At 44.5% G+C, this 10395-nt stretch overlaps 1 long non-coding RNA gene across 1 annotated transcript in view; it reads left to right on the forward strand.

Annotated features, from left to right (window-relative positions):
- The first annotated feature begins 829 nt into the window (after positions 1-829).
- The window catches only part of LOC115287609, a 9988-nt gene continuing 422 nt past the window's right edge, over positions 830-10395 (forward strand). Inside the window, exons 1-3 of the long non-coding RNA XR_003906563.1 lie at positions 830-844; positions 5115-5510; positions 5821-5973. This is a non-coding gene — a long non-coding RNA (uncharacterized LOC115287609). The remainder of the gene's footprint in view (positions 845-5114; positions 5511-5820; positions 5974-10395) is intronic.

Consider the following 10395-nt stretch of genomic DNA (forward strand, 5'->3'; position numbering starts at 1 on the left):
TCTAGCCCTACAGAGCCCTGCATCTGTCTCTGAGTTGACAATGTGGAGCCTGCTTGAGATCCTCTGTCTCCCTCTCTCTCTGCACCCCTCTCTCAAAAATACACATTAAAAAAACAGTTTAGAAACCCTTAATTTTAACCCTGTTATATTAACAAATATGGCTTACACTGATGAAGTGTAATTCCTACTATTAGATATTTCAGTTACCAACATTACTAACACATTGGAAAAATATGTCTAAGATGCAATATGGTACTATAGATTTTTCATCACATTTATAGCTGCCATTTCGAAACAGACCAAGACCATAAAGACAAAACACAAAGGGGGTATAAGTTTTTCATTGCCAGACAATAGTCCTGCACCACCTGAGAAATTCCATTTTCTAATTCAGTAGTTGGATGCTTTGCTTTCCCCCCTAAGATCTGTAACTGTGATCGATTGCTACATGGCAAACCAAACTATCCCCAAACTCAGTGGGGGATGAAACAACCATTATCATTGCCTGTGAGTCTGTGGTAGACCGGGCAGCTCTGCTTTCTGGGGCAGGGCTCTGATCCTGCTGTCTCACAGGCCTGAGGCCTCAGCCCTGACAGGTGCATGACTCAGTGGTGTTCTGTGTGCCCTCTAGTGTTGCAGCAGATTCGGCTGACTTGCCTTGGAGGCTGGGCAGGGTTTGTGGAGAGGGGCATTGTGAGGCCCCTGAGGCCCAGGCCCAGAAAGGCACGATGTCACATCTGCTGCATAATATTGGTCAAAGCAGTCACAAGTCAGCCCAGATTCAAGGGGTGAAAGAACTGTCCCCACCTGTTGCTTGAGGGAGCCACAGAGTCACGTTGCAAAAGTAAGTGCAAAAGAGGAAGGGAATCGTGTGACCGATATTGAAAACAATCTACCAGGAGATCCTTCCTAATTAATTCTAATAAGAATTATATAACTGATAATATCTATCTTTTTGTCTTGGTTTGTAGGATGTACTGTATTCTATATATTAATAGTTATTGTAAATATAATTAAATAAATAGAACTGAGTGATTGGAAATGAAAGAAGAGATGAATGAAAAATAGAAATGATAGGGGCACCTGGGTGACTCAGTTGGTTACGCGTCTGACTCTTGGTTTTGGCTCAGGTCACGATCTCACTGTTTCAGAGTTTGAGGCCTGCACTGGTCTGTGCAGAACCACCTCTCCCTGTCTCTGAATAAGTAAACAAAAAAAATTAGAAAAAATGAATAGGAATGATACTGTCTTCTTGATGACTTCTCCAAGAAAAAAGTTGTTTTCCATTGTACCATCATGTGAATTTATGAGTTACTCCAGTGCTTTCAATAACTCTTCATAAAATGTGGCATCTTGGGGCGCCTGAGTGGCTCAGTCACTTAAGTGTTGGACTTTAGCTCAGGTCATGAGCTCTTGGTTCATGGATTTGAGCCCTTTGTTGGGCTCTGTGCTGACAGCTCAGAGCCTGGAGCCTGCTTCGGACTCTGTGTCTTCCTCTCTCTGTCCCTCCCATGCTCATGCTCTGTCTCTCTCTCTCTCTCAAAAGTAAATAAACATTTAAAAATTTAAAAAAAATAATAAAATGTGGCATCTAGATTCCTCACCAGCTTTGTCCTTGAAATAAACACCAGTTGAGGGATGGCAAATAATAAGTTTTATCTTACCTGCCATTTCTCATGGACTGCTATAACTTACCAAACAGAATTGAAAAGTATTCAGAAGTTGGGCACTGGCAGCAAAGTGTACCCTGTCATTTGTTGCTCCCCTCCCTTTTTTAACTCAACTACAGGTCTTTGCATTTACTGCTTCAAGTTTTATCCAGCTGGTTGCGGCACAGTAGCAGGCCACCCTAAGATAATTTAGACTGTTGATTCTGTCATCTGTGAATTAGTCAGCTATTTTGGGGGGAGGGGAGGAGGAATTTCAGGGACTCACAACAATGACAACAAACAAACACGTCTTACCCATGGGTGTATGGTTAGGCTAGAGTACTTCTGCTCCAGGTGGTAGGCTTGGATGTGGGCAGGGGGCTCCATGAAGCTTTCCTTCTAAGCTTCTAGTTCCTTCTAGGACTCAGCCTGGAGGAGCAGTGGCTGCCTGAGCCTGCCATCTCCTAGAGCAGAGGAGGACATGTAAGGACAAGTCAATTACATGGAACATTCGAAGTCTCAGGTTGGCTGGAGTGTACCTCACATCTGCTTATATCCCACTACTCAGAGCATGTCAAGGCCCCGGTAAACTGGGGCAAGGAGTGGGAAGGGAAAGGAAAAAAATGAATCTACCAAACATGGCATTAGCTATTTTTTTTTCCAGATTTGTGTCTTTTGCAAAGTTGACATTGTTGGTATAGAGATAGCATTACCTAAGCTGATTGTTCTAAGGAGGCCATCACACATTTGGGTCTTTCACGTCTGGATCTCTAGGGGTGTTTTGGGTTTTTCTGTTTGGTTGGTTTGGTTTTTTATTTGACTGTTTTTTCAGTAGTCGGCATATTAAATAGTCACACTTGTAAAACACATACAGTTTTCCCTCCAGGAACTTAGAATCTTGGAAGGAATAAGGCTTGGGCACTTCAAAAACCATAATACAGGGAGTGTGTGGTGATTGTCAATATAAATCAAGACATTTATATATCATGTTATTTCAGAGACAAGATTAATCAGCACAGGTTGAGCAGGTTCCAGAAGGAGAATACAGGATTTAGGCTTAGTTTTAAAAGTTGGGTAAAGATTTGATAAGTGAGTAAGGGGCAGAGCATGCCATTTAGTATGTGCAATACTTGTCAATGGTAAGAGCAAAGGGACAGAAACAGGAAAATTCGAAGCTTGGGCAGGGGGTGGGGAGAACAGAGGACAGAGTTTAGTTAGGTAATGGGACAATGGTGGACAAGGCTGGAGAGAAGAGTGAGGACATTCTGTCGAAGATCCAGACTAGCAAAGTTTGTGTTTATCATAAAGGCAGTGAGAGTGGTCAAGGCTTTGGAGCAGGGATTAAGCGTATCTGTGTGGTTCAAGGTTTAGAGAGCTTAATTTGGCAAGTACAGTGGAGAGGAAAGGAACGGGAAGAAGGTAGTCTACCTGGTCCCTATGGTGAGATTCCAGTGCTGAAGTGAAGAGCTCCAGAGTATGGTCAATGACCGTAAAACAAAGGAGGACAAAGGCACAGGGGAGGAGTCATCAAGTGCTGACTTCCTAGAGTCACATTTTCTCAAACATGGTCTGGGTGCTGCCTGCAGGTGAGTAAGAGGGGGAGGCCTTTTATAGTGGACTGGCATTTCTTTTTACAGAAGGCTGCTACTTTGGTAATAAGGGTCATTGTTATCACAGGTTAGTACTGACTTTGTGAGGGCGAATATGTGACGAGAAGGAGTATATAGATGTGGGAAGAGGAAAACAATAGACACATGTGTAAACACATCCCTGGAAAATTATTTAGATCTTTTTCCTACTTGAAGTTACCTTATTATTCAAGGCTTTATTCAAGTTCCATCTACTTGAAGGAGCTGACTTATCGTATGGGCAGACCTTCCAAGAAGATCTAATCTAGGCTGGACTCACCTGGGGGAGTGCCATTTAAGCTGAGTTTTTAACTAGGACATAAAAGATGACTTAGCCAGAAAAGAGGATGGGAGAAGGGGATGTTGCCCCAGGTAACTTTCCAAATGGAGAGCTGCTGGTGAGAAGACCCTGAGTTTGGGGAAAGAGCTTGGCATATTTGAAAAACACGAATGCTGAAGTGCAGAAAGGAAAGAGTGGCACAAGATGGGGTCAGAGAAAGTGATAGTGGAACCAGGGCTTTGTAAGCTCTACTAAGCATTTTGAATTTAAAAGGGGCACCTGGGTGGCTAGGTGGGTTCAGTGTCCAACTCTTGGTTTTGGCTCAGGTCATGGTCTCACAGTTATGAGACTGAGCCCAGCAGTGGGCTCTGCATTGGGTGTGGAGCCTGCTTAAGATTCTTTCTCCCTCTCTCTGCCCCTCTCTCTGCCTCATAGGTGCAGGCACACATGCACTTATAGTCTTTCTCCCTCTCAAAATAAATAAATAAACAAACATTAAAAAGAAGTCATCATGGGAGTTTTCAAATTGGCAAACACTTGCTCTGCTTTGAAATTTAAAAAAAAAAATCACTCAAACTGTTCTAGCAGAATGGATTAAAAGGAAATTAAGAGCAGGGTGCCTGGCTGACTCAGGTGGTAGGGCATGTGACTCTTGATCTCAGTGTCATGAGTTCAAGCTCCAGGTTGGGTATGGAGATTACTAAAAATAAACAAACAAACAAACAAACAAAAAACCACACACTTCTTAAAAACGAGTGGAATTAATAGCTTAAGTGAGACAGCCATTTGGGAATCTACAGTAATCCAAATGAGAAAAAAGTGGAGATGGCAAGAGTTGGAAAGAAGTCGATGAGACTTGAGGAATATTTAACAGGAAGAATCAACAAGGCTCAAGGACCAGGTGTGGGGTCCAAGAGAGAAGGCAATGTTAAAGATGACTCCTAGCTCCTGACATACAACTAATTCTAGGTGAAAAACAAAAAGGGGGGAGGGGAGGCAGTTTTAAAGAGAAAAATGATGAGTTGGTTCTGAATAGAGCTAGTTTACAGAGTTCACCCGACATCCAAGTGTAAAGTCAAGTGAGGATTATACACGTGAGTGTGAAACTTACAAGAGAGATGTGGACAAGATACACATGCAGAAGCCCTTCACAGCTAGAGGGAAACTGAAGCTGTGGGTGACAAATGTAGGTAAAGCTAACCAACATCTGGACCCTGACAACATTTAACACCGAACGGTTTGGCAGTGGAGTGAAGCAGAGGTTTGGAAGACTGCCTTAGAGGTGGGAAGAAGCAAGCAGGATGTTGTTGTATGGCCAAGGACGAAATGTTGAGAAATGGAGGTGCCAACTGTGCCATGTTTCTGAGTGGTCAAGTAAGGTGAGGGTAGAAAAAGCGCCCCCTGGGTGCAACAACACGCAGGTCAGCTGCTAAACTTGGCAGGTCCCTAGCTGTGTCCTTTGCCTTGGGTTCCCAGATACGGGGCTAATGCAGGGTGCTCCAAGTTTGGGCTTCTGCAAACACAGACTTCCGTTTACTTGTTCTCTAAAATGTTTAGAGGTAACCGCCAGTCGGCCGAGTTGCAACACAGAGGGGAAGCTTCACGTCAACCCCCGCCCCACCGAGCTCCGCTCAAAGGCTAGGGAAGGACTCCGCGGGCTGGGGGAGCAGCGGTCCCGGAGGGGAGGCGGCGCGTCCGCGGAACAGCCACGTCCGATTGGCCGAGTGCGGCAGCCTCCCAGTGATTGGCGGAAGCGGAAGAAGGCGGGGCGCTGGGTGCAGTCTTTTCTCCCAGCTGAGTACTTTCGTTTTCCTGCATCAAGTCTGCGGAGTGGCTCCGCCGGACCCGGAACGACGCCCTTCAGACCCCCAGACCCAGTACAGGCCACCTGGGTGCCCGGGAAAGGCAGCACCGCGCTGCCTCCGCCCACGGCTGCCTGGCCCAGCGCTCAAAGTGAGTAGGCTTGAGGTTCCGGGTGCCGGAGTGTGATATGCCAGGACCGCCCCGTAGGGGCCTGGCCGCGGGACGCCCAGAGAGGACGGGCTTTGCAGGTGAATCTGTCATCCCGGAAAGAGTGCGTCCCCAATATCACAGGTGTTCTTCCTGGTGACGACTCCATTGTCCCTGGCAGTCGTGCTCTGGCAGTAGAGATGTCTTCTGAAATAGAGTTTTCCCACATAAAACACTACCTTTCCCTGTCCCTCCCCCCACCTTTTCCTCCTTCCCTTTCCCTTCCACCAGTCACTTTTTCTTCTTTTCACAGAAAAGTTTTAATTTGCTTCGTGCCATCCTTGTAGAGCTGTCTAGGTTGGACGCCCACGTCCTGTGTATGCAAACCCAACAGTCTTGGCACCTGACGTGAATAACCGCTGTTTGGGTTGGATCCTTAGCCCCTCTCTGGGACACAAGGTGACAGGTCAGTATTTGTTCGTGGAAGCGAATGAATGAGTGCATAATTTTAGAATTTTAATTCTGTATCTATGTGTAATTTTTTTAATGTTTATTTTTGAGAGAGAGAGACACACACTCACATAGAGTGCCAGTGGGGAAGGGTCTGAGAGTCAAAGAAAGAGGGAGACACAGAATTTGAAGCAGGCTCCAGGCTCTGAGCTGTTAGTACAGAGCCTGATGTGAGGGTCGAACTCACAAACGGTGAGATCACGACCTGAGCCAAACTTGGTCACCCAAGGCACTGATCCACCCAGGCGCCCCTACATCTTTGTTTAAAGACAAAGGAACTTAGGGGTGCCTGGGTGGTTTAATTGGTTAAGCGTGGGACTTTGGCTCAGGTCGTGATCTCCTGTTTGTGAGTTCGAGCCCTGCGTCAGCTCTATGCTGACAGCTAGGAGCCTGGATCCTGCTTCAGATTCTGTGCCTCCCTCTCTTCTCTGTCCCTCCCCTGCTTACACACACTCTCTCTCTCTCTCAAAAATAAATAAACATGAAAAATATTTTTTAAAAAGATGAAGGAACTTAATGTCTTTCAGGAATATAAAAGTTCCTGCAAAACCCCAAATAATATTAGTCTTTGAAAAAATTGCATCTACTACTGAAGAGTATGGGGGTATATATATATATATATATATGTGCGTGTATATATATGTGTGTGTATATATATATATATATATATATATATATATATATATATATAAATGGTTGGCTGTGCTTTGGATGTTGTTTGTGTAAGTTGGAGAGGTTGTTTTTATGGGACAGAAATAAGATGAGCCTCCAGCCCAATCCAGTATGCAGCCGCTGCTTAATGGGGATGCAGAACTCCAACTTGGTGGAGTGTAATATGGTTTGCTCTTTACTTTCTAATTCAATATGAAATATACCAAATTTTAATTCAAACTTACTGAGTACGTCCTGTGTGCACGACACATCCAATGTATAGATGACGTTTAAACAAAAAGAGAGAAAGAAGACATGTTCCCAGCAACTCTGAAACTTACATCACGCAGTGGAGAAATCATAGAGCTTAATAAGGAACTGATGATCTACTAAAGGGTATAGAATGCAATGAGGCACAAGTCAAAGAACGCTGTCTCTGGATGAGTCTTAGCTATATGGAAGAAAGGGCATTTGTATCTACCCTTGAATGCCGGTAGGATTTAGAGAGGCATAACTTTATGGGAAGGCCCCGTTTTCAAGGAGGGGAGACAGCTGGAGCTGAGCAGAAATGTTGGGCAGAGCCAAAACGCCATAGAGAATGTGGTGAATGATTTGCTTTGTTAATGGATGAAAATAGGGTAAGGGTGCAAACCCACCTAGGAATGGGCAAACTGGAAGTTTTGAGCAAAACAGAGACGTGGTCTAAGTGTACAGCAGGAGGCTGAATTGGGAGATAGTGTTAGAGTGGGGGGTTGTGGTTTTTGGTTTTTTTGGTGTTTGTTTTTTTGTTTTTAGTGTAGACGATCTTTCTTGGCAGCTGTTAAGAGTGCAAAATGGTGACAATTCCAATGGGATGGGAAAGGAGGTGGGGCATGGTTCCCCTTCGTCCAAGTGAGGACCCTGTAGTCAGGCCACTGGGTTGGGAGCACTTGACCGTGGCCACTTTGGATCCAGCGCCCTTCAGAGAACAAGCTGCCAGGCAGGATGGATCCTCACAGCACACGAGAAGGGAACCACATCCCAGAAGGGACATGGGCTGTGTCCCACACCCTGGCAGCCTAGCTCCTGTCTACCGCACACCTCGGCAGTTTGGGGTAGGAGTGTTTGGGGACTGGGCTAGACCAATCCCTCTGCAAACCCAGGTAGCTGCCTCTGCCTCAGTTTTCCTCCTCCCAGGGATTAGCCAGGTTGGATCGCCAGGCCCTCTCAGGGGCCCGGCCCAACCCAAAGTGAATAGTTCAAATCACATACCATATTTTAGCCATTGTGCGGGCTGCAGGCCTTCGGAGGCTGCAGGGATCACTGTGGGCTGCCCCAGGCAAATGACCCTTTTAGGCCACAGAAATCAACCCGAGGTCTTGGGATTACAGAAGGGGAGTCAGCCTAACATTGGAATTTGAACCAGGTGACTGGGGGATGATCACTTCACTCTTTGCGTTGGTTACAGGTTTTGTGAGAAGATGATATGGTTCTGGATTTGTTAACATGAATTTATTAATTGCCTGCTCCGTGCCAGGTGCCATGTCTATATGACTTCTTCCAGTCTCAACAAGCACACTGTTGATAGGGGAGTGAGCTGCCTGAGGTCATGCATGTAGTAAAAGCTGCCATATCCCCTCTGGCCGACGCTCTGGCCGGCCTGTTTGCTTTAGGTACAACCTTATTAAACACCTAGCAGGATGGGAGAGAGCCACAGATTTGGAGTCTCCCACTCAGGTAAAATTAATTTGAAGTGAAAAATCAAATTCCTATAGCAGGTGTGCCAAAGGAGTGGGTTAGTGTCTGTTTCTACTGGGATCTGTGAAGGTAACTAGCTGTATAGTCCCCACATATCCTTACTTTTCTTTGGAAGGAAATTTGTGGAGTAGACACGACTTCATGCCGGCACATGTGTGCTGGCCAGCAAACATGCATGACTCTTCCATACCCCGCTTGAAAACCCAGACCCTTCCCCAGAGGCCTGGGAGGAGGAGACTCATGTATGCCCACTCTGCATATCGCCAGCTGTACGCTAATCCTAAATTACCCTGTGGTAATGAGAGGCTCTTTGTTTTCCTCTGAGATGTGAGGACTTCCTTAAATCAGGTTTTTTTTTTCATTTCCTTAGAACTGCTGTGCAAAAACTGACTTACGGTTACCTACCAAATAGGTAGTATTACTTTATCTTTTGAAATTATATTTCAAAATGTTGTTTCAATCTTTAAAAATTATTACTGAGGGGTTCCTGGGTGGCTCAGTCTGTTAAGTGTCCGACTTTGGCTCAGGTCATGATCTCACAGTTTGTGAGTTTGAGCCCCATGTTGGACTCTGTGCCGACGGCTCGGAGCCTGGAACCTGCTTTAGATTCTGTGTCTCCCTTTGTCTCTGCCTGTCCCACACTTACGATCTCGCTCTCTTTCTTTCTCTCAATATAAAAATAAATAAATATTTTTAAAAATTGGTTTAAAAAAGAAAGCATAGGAATAAAGCCCTTTGATAAAAAAATAAAAAATAAAAACAAAATAAAAATAAAAGTTATTACCGAGATTAAGAGTTTTTGTGCCAGTTTTATTTGTAGTAGACCAAAAAGAAAATATATCTTTTTTAAAAGGTGTAAGACAAAAATAATTCATTTTACCATATGAATCACAAAATATAAAATACCAGTTTAATCTCTTTATGCTAAATTACAAATGTACTGTATTTCTTTTTTTTAATTTTTAAATGTTTTTTGATTTATTTTTGAGAGAGAGAGACAGCGTAAGCAGGGGAGGGTCAGAGAGAGAGGGAGATACAGAATCTGAAGACAGGCTCCAGGCTCTGAGCTAGTGGTCAGCACAGAGCCCAACACGGGGCTCGAACCCACGAACCGTGAGATCATGACCTGAGCTGAAGTTGGACCCTTAACTGACTGAGCCACCCAGGTGCCCCAGATGTACTGTATTTCTAAGAGGACAGCTTGTGGAGAGTTCTTAATGATTTGTCCAAAAGCGAATGTAATATTTTTTCCCCATTTTTTATTTGATAAAAGTACAGATTCATTTCAAAGGCATATTATGTGCCCAGCACTATTCTGGAGATAGAACAGTGAACAGCCTACCCACCCTCCAAATTCTTTTCTTTGTGTGGGGAAAATGGACAGTAATCACAATAAAAAGAAAATAGGGGCACCTGGGTGGCTGGTAAAGTTAAGCGTCTGACTCTTGATTTGAGCTCAGGTCAAGATCTCAGGGTTTGTGAGATTGAGCCCCGGGGTTGGTCTCTGCACTGACGGGATAGAGCCTTCTTGGGATTCTCTTTTTCCCTCTCTCTCTCTACCCCTCCCCTGCTTGCTCACACATATGCATGTTCTCTTTCTCTCTCTCTCTCTCTCTCTCTCTCTCTCTCTCAAACATTAAAAAATATATATAGTAGGTTAGGTGGTGGTAAGTGCTATGGAGAAAAATGCATCAGGGCAGAGGGAGAGTGTTTTGTGAGGTGAGAGGTGATGTCACTTTAGATAAGGTGACCAGAAAAGGTTTCCCTTTTATGTTGACATTTAAATGAAGGCCTGAAGATGTGTTTTCTGGAGAAGAAAAAATGATTAACTCCCGAACCTCAATAAAAAACAGGTTTCAGAATATAAACACCATTTAAATAATATATTTCAGAGCAAATTATGTTTGAGGTTAAGATATTTAAAGAAGCAGAGATGTCTGGGTGGCTCGGTTGGTTGAACGTCTGACTCTTGTTTTTTGTCTGTTTGTTT

This window comes from Suricata suricatta, chromosome 3 (assembly GCF_006229205.1).
Source record: "Suricata suricatta isolate VVHF042 chromosome 3, meerkat_22Aug2017_6uvM2_HiC, whole genome shotgun sequence".
Classification (NCBI taxonomy): domain Eukaryota; kingdom Metazoa; phylum Chordata; class Mammalia; order Carnivora; family Herpestidae; genus Suricata; species Suricata suricatta.